Source organism: Saccopteryx leptura, chromosome 3, assembly GCF_036850995.1.
Source record: "Saccopteryx leptura isolate mSacLep1 chromosome 3, mSacLep1_pri_phased_curated, whole genome shotgun sequence".
Taxonomy (NCBI): Eukaryota; Metazoa; Chordata; class Mammalia; order Chiroptera; family Emballonuridae; genus Saccopteryx; species Saccopteryx leptura.
Window position 1 is genome coordinate 279,321,129 of NC_089505.1, and position 18,363 is coordinate 279,339,491.

General features: G+C 40.2%; 1 pseudogene; it reads left to right on the forward strand.

Annotated features, from left to right (window-relative positions):
* Nucleotides 1-10,584: 10,584 nt before the first annotated feature.
* On the forward strand, nucleotides 10,585-13,723 carry LOC136397443 (lysine--tRNA ligase pseudogene; annotated as a pseudogene).
* The last annotated feature ends 4,640 nt before the right edge of the window (nucleotides 13,724-18,363 follow it).

Here is an 18,363-nt window from a genome sequence, read left to right on the forward strand (position 1 = left end):
AACTATCTTATGATCCAGCAATTATACTTGTAGGTATATATCCAAAGGAAACTAAACCTCATCTTGAAGAGATATCTGTATTCCCATATTCATTGCAGCATTATTCACAATAGTCAAGATACAGGAACAACCTAAGTTTCTGTTGATAGGAAAAAATGAATGGAGAAAAGTGGAATATATATATGTATATATAGCATTCAGTGGTAAGATGGAGGTCTGAGGATCCAATATACTGTATATATAGCATGGTGACTATAGTTGATAATACTACCTATATTGTATGGCTGAAATTTGCTCAGAGTAGAAATTAGGTGTTCTTAGCACACAAAAAAGGATAAATATATATGGTGATGGTAAAAATTCTTTCACAAAGTATACATATATCAAATCATCATATTTTATACTTTAAATATCTTTAAATTTTGTCAGTTATACTTTGAAAAGCTGATTAAAATGAATTAAGAAGGATGTGGAAGGAGGAAGGTCTTGCAAAGGAAGTGGTAATGTGCCTATGTTGATGGCACTGTATGGGATCTTGATTGTCTTGGTGGTTTCGTGAGTGTATACATCTGTCAAAACTCATTAAAGTGCATATTTTAGGCAAGTGTAGTTTAGTGTGTGTAAGCATTACTTCAATAAAGTTTTGAAGTCAGTTTTGAAAATTGAATTTGAAAAAGGAAATTTAAAAATTACATAGTCACAAATATTGAATCAAAATAAATGCAATCTTGAGGCAGACTACAATGTCAGAGAAGAGAAACATGTCAATTGGACAGTCTGCAGATGTTAAAGGAATAAGGTGTTCTCTCTGTACCCTCAGCCAGCATCATTTTTCATCATTGCAGTTTTTCCATCTCACAATTAGCTCTTTCCACAGTCAAGACAGAATAAGGGTGATAGAGGACAATATACCTCAGCTTCCACTCCTTTGTAGCGGGCGCTGATTTCCTGCCCTACTCTCAATGGCTCTCCTGGTTGTTGACTTTTACTTGGACACTGATTTCCTGCTTTATGTAGTTTCTACAACATCCTTTGGTAGATGTTTACAAGGACTTTGGGTCCCTACCCTGACCCCTTGCCTGCACCCAGTATCTGGACCCACTTTTCTTCTTTTCCGGATTCTGATTCCATCATCACCCTAAGCATTTTCTCCACCCCAATGTTCAGGTAGTCACTGCTCTCTGAGTATCTTCTAATGCTATAGTCTGTGATGCAAAATGACAGGAACTTTCAGGACAGTTGGCACATCAGTCAACCATTCTCAGATTACAAAATAAATTTTAAAATCCAAGTCACCCCTTTAATCATCTGCTAATATTACAAATTATTTAGGGAACTAAGACTTCATTTCAAACAAAAACTTTAGAGTCTGAGAATAAAAACAGCTAAGCTATTTCCCAGAACAGGAAGGACTGTTTTTGAAAAGTGGAAAGACCTACCAAAATGTCTAAGTACAGTAATAAGGCATTCCCAACACCAATGCCCTCAGTGCAAAAAGACAACCCTGCCCACCAAAACAGTTGTTTACTGCTTTGCCGTTACCAGAACCAACTGAATCTCCCTCATTTTTTATTTCTCCCTCTGTTTTCTATTGTTCTTTTATTCTCTTGAGTTTCTTCTGCTACAGTTTCTCAACTTATCATCATATATTTCTTCCCAACTACCTTCATTTGAATTGCTTATGGAATGGAATTTATATATAAATTATTGGTTGGATTTCTTGAATATAACTTTTGCTGTATCCTGTTTTTGATGCAAGATTACAGATTAAAACTGAGTCATGGGGCTTTGGCTAGTAGGCTCAGTGGTAGAACATCAGCCCCCTATGTGGATGTCCCAGGTTCGATTCCCAGTCAGGGCACATAGAGAAATAACCATCTGCTTCTCTGCCCCTTACACTCCTTCCCTCCCCCTTCACTCTCTCTTTCTCTCTCTCCCTATCCTGCAGCCATGGCTCCATTGGTTGAGCGAGCTGGCCTCAGGTGCTGAGGATGGCTCTACCTCAGGCTCTAAAAAAATGGCTCAGTTGCTGAGCAACGGAACAACGGCCCCAGATGGACAGAGCATTGCCCCCTAAAGGGTTTGCTGGGTGGATCCTGGTTGGGGTGCATGCGGGAGTCTGTCTCTCTGCCTCCCCTCTTCTCACTAAAATAAAATTAAAAAACAAAACCGATTTAGTATTTCCCATTCCAGTATCAAATGAGTGGGTAAAAAACAAAACAAAACAAAAAAAAATTTAAAAGGTAGGGAGGAAATTACTAACAGTCACAAAGCAAGGAAAAGGGATTAGGTTAATGATATAAATTTTAAAAACTGGCAAATAAGGAAATGAAACAGATAGCACAGGTTTGCTTTTACTCCTGCCCAAACTCCCAGAAATTGTACTGCTAAGTTGATCAACTCAAACCCAAAAAGAAACCAACTCAATTATCATCGTTTTTCATTTTCAAACTGAGTAATTGGGGGCATAGGGAGGCTGTTGGGAGGAAAAGGAGTAAAATAAGGACTAGCTGTGCAGAAAAAAGTTTCATGGTTGTATAGTCCAAGGGACAAGGCAATATTCCCATAGGAAGGTAGCATACCCATCAAGTAGACCTTGACAAAGGACCATTAGCAAAATTCCAAAACAGTGAACAAGACCTGGCTTATCAAACAAAGACTAGAAATATTCTAGCTGGTCTCTCCTTCTGCTGTCATTCTCTGAGGTCATAGAAGAGTGTATAGAACACAAAAGCACTCAGCCACCAAACTATAGCTGGGAAGAACAAATAAATTGGTTACAAATAATGTGAAAAGAAAACAAGAAATAATCCTCAGTGCATTAGAACAGACAGAATGGACACTGAACATGAACAAGATATAAAGAACTAGCAGGGCGATTGCATAAATATTATATTGTGAGGAAGGAAGAGAGCAAAGGAAAGACAAAAAAAAACTTAATAATAAGAAAACATTAAAGAGCCGAAGAAAAAATATTTCACACTATGAAATAACTTAATAAGTACGTGGTCTGGATAAAACAAGAATTCAAAGGCCTAATAATAGCAACAGCCTACCAAAATGGAAACAGTAATTGTAGACTTAAGGAAATAGAGTCCCCAAACAACAACATTAAGGAATTAATATTGTAATTTAGAGACAATAAGAAACACATGGTTATTACTATAAATAAAATTACTGACATAGAAGAAAAACGAGCTAATCATGATAAAGAACGTTGAAAAAGAGAAATCAAAACATTTAGAGACAAACTAATAGATATGGAAGACAGGCATACATGATCCAACATGAAGATAATTGGTGTCCTTGAAGTAGCAAACCCAACAAATAAACAAAATGAAGCCAAACATATAATGCAAAAGAATCTCCCTAAAACTGAGGGAGAAAAAGCCCTGAATCTGTAGCTCAAAAGGGTCTTCCATTATCTACAAACATTTGATACAGAACACACTACACTGAGCATAGCCCAATTACATTGTTTAAATTAAAGGATAAAAAAATGATTTTTAAAATACTAGCCAGAAAAGTAAATCATGTACACTGGGGGGAAAAAATCAGAGTTCTTTACAACAATAGTAAAAGCCAAAAACAATGGAGTCATGTTCATAAATTTCTGAAAAAAAGAAAGTGTGATCCAAGAACATGGCACCTAGCCGAGATGCTGTTTGACTAGAAGGGCAAAGGGTACCCTTCTTCAAACATGACAGAATTCGGGGAATACAACCTTTATTAGCACTTCTGTGTGGGGTACAGGGATTGATAGTATAATTAAAATATTTATCAAAAAGAGCATAGAAATAAAAATATCAGATCTTGAAGAATATATGAAGCATTAAATTCATTTAAATATTGAACTAAGAGAATTAGTTACAGTAAAAACATAGATGTTATATTTCTAGAAAATGTAAAAATATTGATACTAACAAAATTTGGGAAGCAATGGGAGAAATTTTGAGAATGCTAAGATTGAAACATGTAGCTTAAAAATGATTCTGATTGTTGTTTATTTAGATTTTTTTTAATTTAAGGGGAAACATGTAAGGAATAATATATCTTGTCTAAAATAAACATTTATTTGAAGTTTAACAACTCCAGTTTCTCTTCTATTGAGTTCAAGTTAAATAATAATATTTTTATTAAACTGTTTTCTATAATAAAATTTCATCTTAAAACTGTCTAGTTGATATATCTATATACACACATAAAAATAGACTCTAAAATGATGTTTATCTAATGTTAATGATTTTATTGGAGAGTGGTAGGATTGTGGGTGAATTTTTTCATGTTTATCTCTATAGTTTTTCTATTTTTAAATATTTTACAACAAGCCCCTTTTAAATGAAAATAACACCATTTTTTAAAGCACAAGAATATTACCAAGACGATAAATATTTAATACTGAAAAATAAAAATATAGTTAATTGGATTTTGTACATTTTTATATTTTTTAAATGTAAAAAAAATACCCAGATAAACTACTTTCTAGTTTTCTTGTGTATTATTTTTAAAATTTTTAAGGTCTTATTTGAGATTTCCTCTTTGATTTTATGATGCCTGATAGAATTTTTGCCAATCCCAGTTTGGGAGGAAAAAGAACTCTACAAGTTACTGTTTAATAATCAGCCAAGTACATGCTGCTTCGCTTACATTCACAGGAAGGAAAAATGGGTTCTGGTGGAAGACTATTTCCTTATAAACTACATTGTAATTGGGTACAGAAACATAAAGAAATTCTTCCAGTGCACAGGTAAACTATGTAATAAGCATCCCCCAGATACTTTGTCCCAATATAGGTTAGTGTGGGATTCTGCACCGTAAACCCACTCCCTTCCCCTAAAAGGAAAATGTTTATAAGGCACCAAAAATTTGCCAGGTCTGTGTAAAGAGAAATAACAATGACAGATCAAATTGAAGCACATGTTTCTAGCTGATTAAATTTAAACTTCTCTTTGAAAGCATTGCACAAAGAGTGGGGGGGTGGGGGGGTGGGGAGGAGGATAATAGAATTATCCAAGGGCAATTAAGCTAATCTTCAAAATCAAGTGAAACCCTCAAATTAAAGAGTTAAGAAAAAATAATTCTTAGTAGCAGGCGTTGGCTCGTGCAAGTCTATGCAATTCCCCCCACCAACTAGGGATGTCATGTTTCAGTTTATAGGTTCAGATTGTGAATTTACACAACAGCCTACGCTATAAGCTTGGTCAAACTGAAAGCTCACATATGTACTTTATATCATCCCCTCTAACCCTTAGTATTTGGTTTTTCCATCTTCCTGGAATCTTGCGTTAGTTAGGGTTTTTTTATTTTGTTAGAGCAATTTTAGAAGGCAGAGAGGGGAGGAGTTGGTGGGTTTCGTGGTTGGACCAGTCTATAACATTGTCAAAATAATTGTTTTTCACAATGCAGGGTATGGTGCCAAATGGAGCAACCGGGATGTTAGACGTAATTCACAACGCTGAGCCTCTCTTCATGGATCTTTGAGTCCCAATAACTTGTTTACTACATCCTCAGAGGAGCTGAGGAATGCAGCTCCGGGTCCAGGCCGTCACTGGATTCTTTATGGAAGGAGGTACACCACGTTCCTCTGCGAAACGGGGTGTTGTAAGTTTTCTCTTTCACGTACAACCACAGCTATACCGCACAGACAGGGGAGAGAACAGGAGAGACGCAGATGGCAAATAGTTATGGAGATTCTGCAGGAAGCGAGTCAACGACCACAAAAATGTCCTTACAGAGCCAGGCTGACTCCTGAGGCGTTCTCCCTGAATCTCCCTGGCTCCAGGTCCTAACCAGGATTGCTAGTCCTCCTGTCTTCTCGTCAGATGACCCTGGAATTTAGCAGCTGTCTCTGCGCTCTCGCCTCCCCCATCCTCTCCCCCCACCCTCTTCACTTTCCAGTCATATACCTGAGTCTACTCTAATTTTAGTACCCACAAGCCCCTCAGTTTTAAAGTGGAAACTGCTTTGGATTTTACTATCTTTCCATTAATTTCTTTTTTAAATGAAATAAAAAGGAAGCCCCATGCAGAGAAAGGAAGTCATACCCATCTGAACAAATTTCAAACTCCGTAATCTGAGAAAACCAGAAGAAGCCCTTCCTTTAACCAACAGCCCAAGTGAGGAGATCGTTTTCAGGGGAACCCAGTCATTTTGTTCCCGAATTCACAGCCTTAGAGACGCCCAAATGTGAAACATCTTTGGGGAAACGCCCTGCTGTGTTCTGCACAGATAGACGTAAATAAATAAGAAATATTCTCTCTAGACCCGTGAGGAAATATCAAATGTCTCTAAGGCTAAGACATCAAAGCAGAACCCAAGCCCAAATCAGGGGGCAGTGATGGGACAGAAGAAGTTTTGAGTTTAGAGTGGATGTCAGCAAACTTTTTCTATTAAAGGCCCACTAAATAGCTTAGGCTCTGTGGGCCGTGAGGTCGCTGTCATAGCTGCTAAACTCTGCTGTGGCGGCACAAACCCAGCCATGGTGTGTAGCAAATGAAACTACTCATTTTCATTTCACACAATTCCCACATGTTATGATGTATTCTTATTATCTTGATTCTTTTCTAACACTTAAGATTTTTAAATCATCATTAACTCGATATTCAATATTATTTTATCTTAGTTCTAAGTATACAGCATAGTGATCAGATAATTCTATAATTTATAAAGTGATTCCCCCAATAATTTAAGTACTCACCTGGCACCGTACACAGTTGTTACAGTATTATACTGACTATATTCCCGATGCTATATACTTTACATCCTCATGACTCTTACAAAAGACTAACTGCCAATTTGTACTTTTGAATTTCTTCGTCTTTTCCACCCAGCCTCCCATCCCCCTCCCATCTGGCATCCATCAGTTTTTCTCTTGCATCTGTGAGTCTGTTTCTGTTTTTGTTTGTTAATTTACTTTGTTCTTTAGAATCTACATGTAAGTGGAATCATATAGTAACTGTCTTTCTTAGCCTGACATATTTCACTTTGCATAAGACCCTCTAGTTCCATCCATGTGGTTGCAGATGGTAAGATTTCGTTCTTCTTTATGGTTGAGTAATAGTCCATTGTATGTATGTAGCACCACTTCTTTATTCACGGGAGGGGCGATTGTTAATCTGAAGATGAAATTTTGTGTCCCTTTGAGTGTTTGACTTGTCAGACTCCAATTTATTTCTCACATAAAGATAATTTTATTTTGTGGGCCCAGAGATGCAAAATATGAGGAGGAGTTGTGAATGGGTAGGTCAAAGTGAAAGAGCAGGTGATCTGCATGATAGGTTCAATTGAAATTAGTGGCCTAATTTTGAAAAATTCCTTGCAAAGCTGAATTTACCTACAGAGTGGCATTCAGAAACAACCTTCTGGCTTGTAGTTTGCTTATGCTCCCGTCCTCCTCCCCCTTTGTAAAAGTTTGGATCAACTGCTTCTGTGTGATTAATTCTTGTACTTAAAGTGAAAAACAAAAAGAGCCTAACTTTCTTCCATTCTGAAAATTAATCCTTCGCCTTAAAAAAGGAATCATGCTTTAGAGCCACAGAAAAGCCAACGCCCTCCAACATTTAAAGGCAACACCACAAAAAAAGAATAAAGAATGAAGATCAGTGAATCAATTTCCCTTTCCGCACAGATCTGAGAGGTGAGATAGTTCTCATTTCTGCCAACAGGCTTCCGGCTCTGCCAAGTTGAGTCAGCATGCTGCAAAATGTTCGAGAGGGTTTTTGGACCACCTTCTTTTGAAGAAACTGAACTGGGTCAAGCTAAATTTTGCTGGGTGCCTTAGGATTTTAGGAAGTAGAGGAAAATTCTTAGCACTCTAACTCAATTTTGTGGTTCTTATAGCGTTCTGTGGTGTGATGAAGGGGCGTGTGGGGGGAGAAGAGCAGCATGACCACATATCTGAGATGGAATTCGCCCATTCTTGTGTTTTTGAGTCCTGACACTAACGTGATTCAGGGGTGTGGCAGCCAAGGAGAGGCACTGCTCAGCGATTCCTTTAAGAGAGAATCTTTAGTCAGAAGTGTACTGATCTGGCAGTCTGCAGCTTCTGAGGCTTTGGGATCCATGGCAACACGCACACCGAGGCTCTGCTCTTGCAGAGCAGCTGCTAGCCAATGACCAAGCATGGGGTGGGGGGCTGACTGAGTAGGCATTCCTGCCCAATGGCAGAACTTCTCTGGTGCGGGTTGTTGCTTGGGGGCTCCCCATCAGCCTAGCCAAGACTTTCTCAGAGCTGCCCTGCAGTCTGAAGCAATGCCTACCCCATTCTTCCCTCCTGCTCTTCCCTCAAGGATGTCAGACGTGCATAATGATCTGAGGCTCTCCTTACCACCTCCTGCTCCTTCTCTCTTTTTTTTTTCTTCTTTATCTCCCAATACATGGCTTACATTGCTAATTCCATCTTGTTGTCCACTTCCCAGAGGACCTAAACAGAGGCAGTGGGGAAGACACAGAGATTTTCTTTCTTTCTACGTCTCTGACCGCTTCTCCTCACGCCGCCTTGGCTTTCCAACCAGCCTGCGCTACCCACTTTTAGGCGGCAGCTGTGGCCTTCAGCAGTGTTTGCCCTTGGTGGTCATGTGGTCTTTTGCCATTTACTTTCCCAACAGAAACACTAGGCCGAAGCAGATTGGAAACAGCAAAGTATCTTTAATGAATCAAAAGTAAATATGAAAAGCCAAGGAGGCACTGAGATGTTAGGGCAAAGCCAGCCCCGACTCGCGATTCAAGGGAGTGTGTGTGTGTGTGTGCATGTGTGTGTGTGTGTGTGCATGTGTGTGCATGTGTGTATCTGTGTGTGCATGTGTGTGTATGTGTGTGTGTGTTCATTCTCACTTAGAGGAAGAGGTGGTAAATACCTCAAACTTATTTACTTATTTTTTTTTTGTGGCAGAGAGAGTCAGAGAGAAGGACAGACAGACAGGAAGGGAGAGAGAGGAGAAACATCCATTCTTCTTTGTGGTTCCTTAGTTGTTCATTGATTGATTTCTCATATGTGCCTTGACCCTGGGGGCTACAGCAGAGCGAGTGACCCCTTGCTTGAGCCAGTGACCTTGGGCTCAAGCTGGTGAGCCTTGCTTGCTCAAACCCGATGAGCCCGGACTCAAGCTGGCGACCTCGGCGTCTCGAACCTGAGTCCTCCGTGTCCCAGTCCAATGCTCTGTCCACTGCACCATTGCCTGGTCAGGCCTTATTTATTCATTTTAGAGAGGAGAGAGAGAGAGGAGAGGGGAGGAGCAGGAAGCACCATCTCCCACATGTGCCTTGACCAGGCAAGCCCCAGGTTTTGAACCGGCGACCTCAGCGTTCCAGGTCGACACTTTATCCACTGCGCCACCACTGGTCAGGCAAATACCTCAAACTTAGAAATAACTTTCTCCTCACTTGACCTGGGGTACTGAGTGCACAGTGCAATGTACAGATGATGTATTATGGAAATGTACACTTGAAACCTATGTAATTTTATTAACCAATCACCCCAATAAATTCACTTTAAAAATAAGAAAAGATTCCTGTGCAAGAAAAACAAAAGAAATAACTTTTTCCTCATAATTTTAATGAGAGAACAGATTAATATAGATGCAGTATTTTACCTTTTCAACTCCTTTGCTTACCCCAAAACTACCAGATCACTTCACAGGTAGAATAAGTTCACTTCTGTTTTAGTTTGTTTCCTTTTCAATTGACATAACTCAGTGAAATAATCAAAAGTTGAAAGACATAGTGAGCCAGGGGTAGAATATATAAATGAGTGGACTAAGGTTAACACTCTTCTATCAATGTTAATCAAGCAACTGCTACAATTTAGAATGATCATTATTCTATTTTAATTTTTTCAAAGTATCCTATACAACTTAATTTTAATTACTAAAATTTTTAAAAGCCTAGAAAATTGAAGTAAAAATCACTACCTGAAAGTAAGGAGAAAAATGAACATATTCTAAAAATTCCTGCCAACAATGTATTCTAAGGGCAGGGAATTAACTCAAAAAATTAAAACACACACCTCAATCCCATTTATTTACAACCACTAAGTGTACAGATTCTGTTCACTTTGGCTTAAAACGTAAAAGTTGAGTTACCCCCGTCAAATCTTGTCTATCCCATAGAGATTTTATTCTTAGGTAGCCAGAAACAGTGAATCCATCTTCAATGCCACCCCATCTTTCTCTCTCCTGTCACCTTTCCAAAGCCCATAAGGACACCTTAAGTACTGGACACCATAAGTGTAAGAATGTGTTGGGTGTGGGATTATACTCTCAGCACTAAAAAATACTTTTAAGATTTCTCATCACCTTCGACCTTACCACACTCGCTCTCCTCCAGCACCATAAGACAGGAACTCCACATTAAATGATCTGGGCTGAGGATTGTGACAAATGTACACACCCCCCTTCCCTACTTCCTTCCATCTGTGGACAGCCTAAAACAGCTGACCGGGATAGCCTTTCATCTTTAATTAACTGATGTTTTCCCATGGGAAACAGCCACTGAAGCCCAGACCTACGTACCAACTCTTTCTTATACCCAGTCAATTCACCACATCTGACACTTCAAAAAAAAAAAAAAGAAGTAAAAGCGACTGCTATGAGTCACTCAGGACAAACAGCGTTCCTGAAAGAAATGAACATCACGAGCAGGAATGCATTAGTGCTTGCTTTGAAAACTCTATGGGTCCCTATAGACCTGATTGGTATTCAAGCTTGAATTCTTTCCATTTCTAGGATACCTCCTATTTGCTGTTCAATTTTCCATAAATATAACTATCTCCTCTCTTTTTTTTTTTTGTTTTTTTTTTTTTGTTTGTTTTTTTAATGTTACAAACTAGCATCACAAATACTTCTATATTTGGAATGTTCCTTAACATTCTCTTTTCAGTAATTACAAAGAGTTTAAAGCAGTGGTTAACTAAAACCTGCTCTATACCGGTGTTTTCATTTGGGGTGGTCATGACTTACATATTACATCCCAGCCTAGTACACACACACACACACACACACGACAGTGGAAGAGACATGACAACTAAATGTAATATAGGATCTAGAATGACACAGAACAAAAAAAGACACTAGATTACAACTAAAGAAATAGAAATAAAAAATGAACTTGAAATAATAATGATGTATCAATTGGTTTATTAGGGTGAAAAATGTACCACAGTAATGTAAGAGGCTAGCAGTGGGGGAACCTGGGTGTGGGGTATGCAGGGATTCTGCCATTGTAAACTTTTCTGTTTCTCTAGACATATTCTATAATAAAAAGCTTGTTAAGATAAGAAACAACAAAAAGGCAGTAACTGCCTTGCAAGGAGACTGAAGTGACATCAGGCTCTTTCTTCTTAAGTCCCATTTTCCCCCCAAGTATAAAATGCTGCTGACGACTCAACATCCCTTTCCAAAAGCAGAGATGAAAAAAAAACCATGAGATAATAAAGAGAAAGCACTTGTGATGTGCCCCAGAAGGGCAGCTGACTAATGAAAAGTGTAGTTATGAAGGTAAGCCTGGCATCATCTTGTTCTCCAGTGGGGTCCAGAGGGAGGCAATAAAGCTCTGTGAAATTTACTCTGAATTTTGAAATGTGTCCAGACACTAACTGCCAACTAACCTGCCCCAAAGCCAAGAGGAAATTCAAACCAGCACATTTTCCTGCTTTAAAGAGAGGTGCTGTGTTTATTTCTTCTTTTCTTTCTTCCTTTTTTTTCCCTTCTTTTTAAGAACAACCATGAGCTGGTACTGAAACATTTGAATCAGATGGAAGGGATAAAATGGCACAAAACCAGACAAATCCCTGGAGCTGGAGAAGCCCCTGGCTGCAATAGGAATTCAGGCCTTTGCAGTACGGTCTGAATGGAGCAAACCTCAAAGCCAAAGGTATGGGTGTGAAGCTTCATAAAATGAAAGTGTAGAAATTCAAGTGTCCTCCAATGGAAGCTCATTAGTTTCCTAAAACTCTGTCGAAGATAGTGGTACCGATCAGCTGAAGCTCACGCTGTTGCTGATTTGGGGCTCAAAACAAGAGGAATATGAACATTTGGGAAACTGCATCTTTTTTCTGAGAGTCTCTGATCACCCTGAAAACTGAGAAGAAGGTATTGGAGAAGAAGGCCAAGACAAAAGAGCTTTAGCGAGAAACCACCAAGCCAGGCCACAGCTGCTGCCCCCAGTCTCACCACTGAGAGTGATATGGGTGCTGAGGGGGAAGCCTGGACCCAAACTAATACTACAAGATCTGCAACAAGCAGACTGCTAACGGACGGTCAAGGGAGAAGACCTATTAACCACAGAAATTCCATGTAGACATCGCACTCACTCATTTTATCCAAGAATACAGTCACCTACAACCTGAGGACCACTTGGTGACATCGCCTTAAAGGTGACAGGTAAGATCCATGCCAAAAGAGCTTCTGGGAGAAAGTTCATTCTCTATGACCTTCAAGGAGAGGGAGTCAAGTTGCAAGTCGTGGCAAATTCCAGGTATTATAAATCAGAAGAAGAATTTATTCATATCAATAATAAACTGCATTGGGGAGACATAGTTGAAGTTCAGGGGAATCCTGGGAAAACCAAGAAGGGTGGGCTAAGCATCATGCCCTATGAGATCAAACTACTGTCTCTTAGCTTGCATGCATTACCTCATCTTCACTCTGGCCTCAAAGACAAGAAAACACAGTATCATCCGAGATACTTAGACTTAATTCTGAATGACTTTGTGAGGCAAACATTTATCATTCACTCTAAGATCATCACATACATAAGAAGCTTCTTGGATGAGCTGGGATTCGTAGAGATTGACGAACATCATTCCAGGAGGAGCTGTGGCCAAACCTTCAGTCACCTACCACAGTGAGCTGGACATGAATTTGTATATGAGAATTGCTTCAAAATTCTACTGTAAGATGCTGGTGCTTGGTGGCATTGACTGGGTTTATGAAATTGAACACCAGTTTTGGCACAAAGGAAATGATTTGACTCAGAATTCTGAGTTCAGTACTTGTGAGTCCTACATGGCCTACACAGGCTGTCACAATCTTATAAAAATCACAGAGATCATTTCGAGGAAGGTGAAGAACATTACAGGTAGTAACAAGGTTGGTCACCTACCATCCAGATGGCCCAGAGAGTCAAGCCTATGAAATTGATTTCACTCCACCCTTCTAGAAAATCAGCCTGGTAGAAGAGCTTGAGAAAGTCCTGAGGGTGAAGCTGCCAGAAACTAACTTCTTTGAAACTAAAGAACTTGCAAAATTCTTGATGATGTATATGTGACAAAAGCTATTGGATGCCCCTGTCTTGGACCACAGCCAGGATCCCTGATAAGTTTGTTGGGGAGTTGCCATAACTGACAGTCATCAATACTACATTTATCTGTGGTCCTTCCTAGAAAATGAGCCCTTTGACTTTAAAAGAGCGTCCTACTGAGTGCCCTGGGCTGTTTGCAATGGCCTACACCAAGCTGAATGACTCCGTGAGGCAGTGGCAGCTATTTGAAGAACAGGCCATGGCCAAGCTGGCTGGTAATGATGATGTTCATTAATGAAAACTTCTGTATAGCCCTGACTACAGACTGCTCCCCACAGCTGGCTGGGGCATAGGCATCCACTGACTCACAGACTCCAAGAACATCAAGGAAGTACGTCTCTTTCCTGCCACAAAACCCAAAGACGAGAAGAGAAATGTAGCAACTGCTGATACATTTGAAAGCACAACAGCTGGCACTGCTGTCTAGAAAATAGTAATTGCAAGTCACGTAACCCAGGCATCTTTGCATTTCTGCAAAAGATCAAGGACTGCAAGGGAATCTTTGTATGTTGCTATCCATTTGACTATCTCAGTTTAGTCATCAGAAGAGAGAAAAGGAATTAAGAATTCCTTGTTACTAAATAAACCATTTGTCTCTTTAAAAAGGTAACATTTCACCACTGTGTCTATTTCAGTGGAAGTCATGTCATACTTAAATGGAGATGATTTGTACAGCATCATGATTTATGGAGCACCAATTCTAGTGGAGGAACTCAAGCACGACCTTTGGCTGTGCTTTCATCAATGACAGACCACTTGACCATATTGCAACCACTTCCTTCCATACCCCAGCTATATGACGAGCATCGGTGGCAAACACATTTCTCTTTTATCAAGGCTGGAATCAGATTTTTAAAACAGACTTTAGTTCCAATAAAGAATACCCCATAATTATTAACATAATGCCAAGACCAACATGACTTCTCTGTGTAGCAATCACTGCTATAATTTTATATTTTGAAAGGGCTCTACTAGAATATTATTCTACCATTCTTCCTTTCTGGTAAGCAAATGAATAAAAGCTATTTTGTAGGTGATTCTGCTTTCAGTTGTTGAAGAGGGGCTTCCAGTAAACCCTCAGCCTCACAAACATATTAAGGGCAACAGAGAATGTGTGTAAGCTTGGTTCACTTCCTAACTATATGCTCCCAACTAGACATACATTTCCCTTCCTTCTCAAATACTAAGGCTGAGTTTTATTTTTAAATATCAAGCAGTGGTTACAACATAGTCTAGCCCCAAGGGGTTGCATTTGAGTTCTTATTCTGGGAAGAATCTAGAACAAGGGTAACCTTCTGGATATAAGTGGTGGGAGCAATGTGCAATAATGAGATACGAACTCAGTCATTAATTAATTTGAATATTTAAGGAGATCTGACCTTCTATGTTTCTTTCAAGATGGTACAGTACACATTAAGTGAAATGTAAAGATATACCTCTTTTCCAAAGGGAGATACTTATAAAATATAACAATATAACCAAACCTTTATGCTAACCAACTAACAGAGTTTATATGAGATGAATTAGATCAACTTAACATTTATTTATTAGTAATGCAAGCACCAGGTATTATGCAATCTTCCAGGTACATAAAGATAAATGGTATATTGTCATTATCCATGAAATAAAAGGTGATAGTCCCTGCATGTTTACCTGGCCATTGGGAATATTTACTTTTGCCATCACTTGGCCTGTCACCATCTCATGAACCAAAACTCTGAATGACATTGGTTTTGACACAGATTCAACAAGTATGGTGATAATAGCAACACAATGCCGACAATGGTAAGAAAATGGTACCAGCATCCTGTTCTTGGCCCTAAACCCAGGGATTTGAGGAGGCATTGTCTCTCAAACCTCTAATCCAGCATATGCACCATGATTTTCAAGTCCCAATGTTTGCTTATTAATTGGATACTTGGTAAAAAAAAAAACAACAACAACAAAGGTTCTATTTCCTGGTGTTCTTGCTTTATCTTTCAACTAAAGTGGCTTTAGTATTTAAGGAGTGAGAAGCCAGAGATATAAGGCAATGATTCTAAGTTAAGAAGAGACGTTTTCATTTAAGAAAGGATAGCATGTGTGCTAACTGGCTTCCATACTTCCCTTTCCTTGGGTCAGGTGTTTAAAACCAGGAATCCTGGGAACTAGGAACTTCCTAAAGTTATATGCAATATTGTATGTGAGCAGGGATATTTGATTGAGTAATTAAGGCCTGTCTTAATCAGTTTTTGTTTGTAGGAAATGAATAAAAGGGTGATTTCTCCCTTCTTCCTCTTATAGATAGACAAGGGTATCTTTTCAGTGCTCCTCGGACCTGGTTCTGCCTGGAAGATCACCTCCATCCACTTCTTTGCTGAGGGCAGAGGACAGAGATGGGCGTTGCCCTGGACGAGGGCAGGAAGACAAGGGGAATATGGCTGGTCGATGGTGGTAGGAAGGGCTGGTGGTAGTAAGAGGTAGCTCCTGAGAATAGAACTGAGGATAGGAAAGGGAGAAGTGTCATCGATGTAAGTTCTCCAGAGCCTCACATGAGACTGTTTGGGTGTGTGTTTCCTGCACACCAACAGTCTGAGCACTAGTGCTGCAGTAGGGAGTTCAGCACACATCCCCGAGCAGAGCCACCACACCTCTGTGTGAACGCCAAGAACCCCAAATGTGGTAGACAGAAATCCTGAGGCTCTCCCCAGCATTTCCAAGCCAGGTTTCCTGCACAATCTCAACTGTCTGAGTCAGACTGTTTTGACACAACCAAGATCATGGAGCAAAGGCAAGCCACTTTCATCTGTATGTACATTTTCTTTTAGCCAAAGTATCCAGAACTTTCATCAGATTCTTAAAGGGACCTAAGCTTTAGGAGATTGGGGGTGTTTTTAGATTGGGGTCCCCGAGATGAAGATCTGAGATTTGTGAGCAAGTGATTTATTATATAAGAAAGTGATTTATATTTCTAGGGAGACTGGAAAGAGAGTGAGGGGAGCAGAGTGGAAAGGGGAGGAGGCCAAGCAAGGCTTCAGGCTCAGGCAGGGGACTTCTGGGGTGTTGAGTTATACTCCTGAGTAAGATCAACAGAGGCGAGAGCACTGTGCCATGGGCAGGGCTGCAGAGAATAGCGTCCAGGCACCTTGGGCCAAGGGCTCTCAGCACAGGCGCTGGGAGAACTAAAAGCAGATTTCCAAAGAGCTTCAAATGCTGTCAATTAGAATCAAATGCATGACAGAAGAATGAAGAAGTGTACACAAAAATGGTCAAGGGGAAAAAGATCTTAGAAGATCTGAGTAGGATCTCATCATTAATGTTGTCCACTACACCCCCTGAAAGGAGGTGTTCTTCAAGGCACAGTTCTAACCAGAGGGCCAGGGACTTGGTGTCCCAAGCACAGCCATGAAAATTACAAAGGAAAAAGGGGTTTGCAGTGAGCTGGCCCGAGGAAGGGGAGACTGCACGTGTGTGAAGAGGAAAGTGCCTGGAACAAATGTGCCTGCAAGCCCAGTAAGTCAGCTCCCTGGTCATTCTGGAAAATATCTTCGCACTGGACATCCGTTGTCCCTACCCTAAGAGTTCTTTAGCCTTTCCTATCACAGTTTCTCAGGGGCCATTTCTGCATTTGAGTCCCAGCCTCTGGCCACTCTGCTGGGGCTTCTGCTGGGAGTCCCACCCCCTCGCCCGGTGACGGCCACTCTTACAGCAGCTCTCTCTTCCTGGGTCACCTTACTAATAGCTTTTTCTTATATAATGGAGATAAACACAATTCTTTTCGTTTCACTCCTAGGCCACTGAAGCTGTGCCCAGCAGGTCTCATGTTCACAAGCGAACATACCCATATAAGGTGTGCTATTAAAACAGGAGAGCTTCTCTCTCTGAGAGTCTGCAGTCTGCATTTCATGGGATTTCCCTCCTCCCTAACACACACACACACACACACACACACACACACACACACACACACACACATACACACACACACTGAGGCCCAGAGAAATGGCAACTTGCCTAAGGTTGCTTAACTAGTTGGTGATACAAATAGGAGAAGAACTCAGATTCCTAACTCTCTCTTTCTCTTCAGTATTCAATACCTCTTAACACACTACTTCCCGAGTGCTTCACAGCAATGGCAATAAATATAAAAGAGCTTCCTGGGGGAGGCAAGTCAAGCCAAGTGTCAGATGTATTCTACAAATACATGGATTTTTTTTTCTGAACCCACAAGACTGAGACACAGACTATGAATGTGGGGAAATAGAAAGTAGACTATATTCCAAAGGAAAGAGAAGGGGCCCTTCAAATGGTACCAGATGATCCTACAGGGTTGGATGATTAAGTTAAAAAGTGTTCATAGTAGATCATCTGATCTACTTTCCTACCTTCAAACAGAAAAGGGTAGTTTTAGTCCCATTTCCAGAGAAGTTAGGTGAGCACCAGAGTCATGGAGCTCGCAGTGGCTCACGGGCAAAGTCTAGGTCTTCTGCCTCATTCTCCAAAGCCACGTCTAACCTGGTCCTTTACAGACTACCGACTTGTTCACACAACACACTTTATGTAATCCTCATAGCAATCTCATCTGACAGGTAAATTACTACGCAGTTTTACAATGGGGAAACCGAAGTTTAGAGAGGTTAAGTAACTTGCCTGAAAGTACCCCACCCACTAGGATGTGTCACAGTTCAGACCTGAATCCAAATCCTCAACTACAAACCCCATGCTCTTTTATTTTTACCACTGTTACTGTCCAGTTACTGTTGATACTAGAGAAAGCAGATTTTATTGAGTCACTGGTTTAGATGTTATAGGCAAAAAGAAAACCTGTTTAATCTGTAAGTGACTGGCGGGCTCTTATCTTTATAAACAGGGGGTCTTGGCAGGAAAGGAGCTGAGTCTCAATTGCCTCCGGGAAATAGGGGGTTTCCCCAGGCCAGGTTCTGTTCCAGGGATAGAGCAGTAACCAAAATGGAGACAGGCCTTTGCACCGGAATTTACATTCTAGTGGGAAGTGAGGCAAACAATGAATGCAAAACATACAAGTGATGGTAAGCGCTGCGGAGAAAAAGAGAACAGAACTAGGAGCCT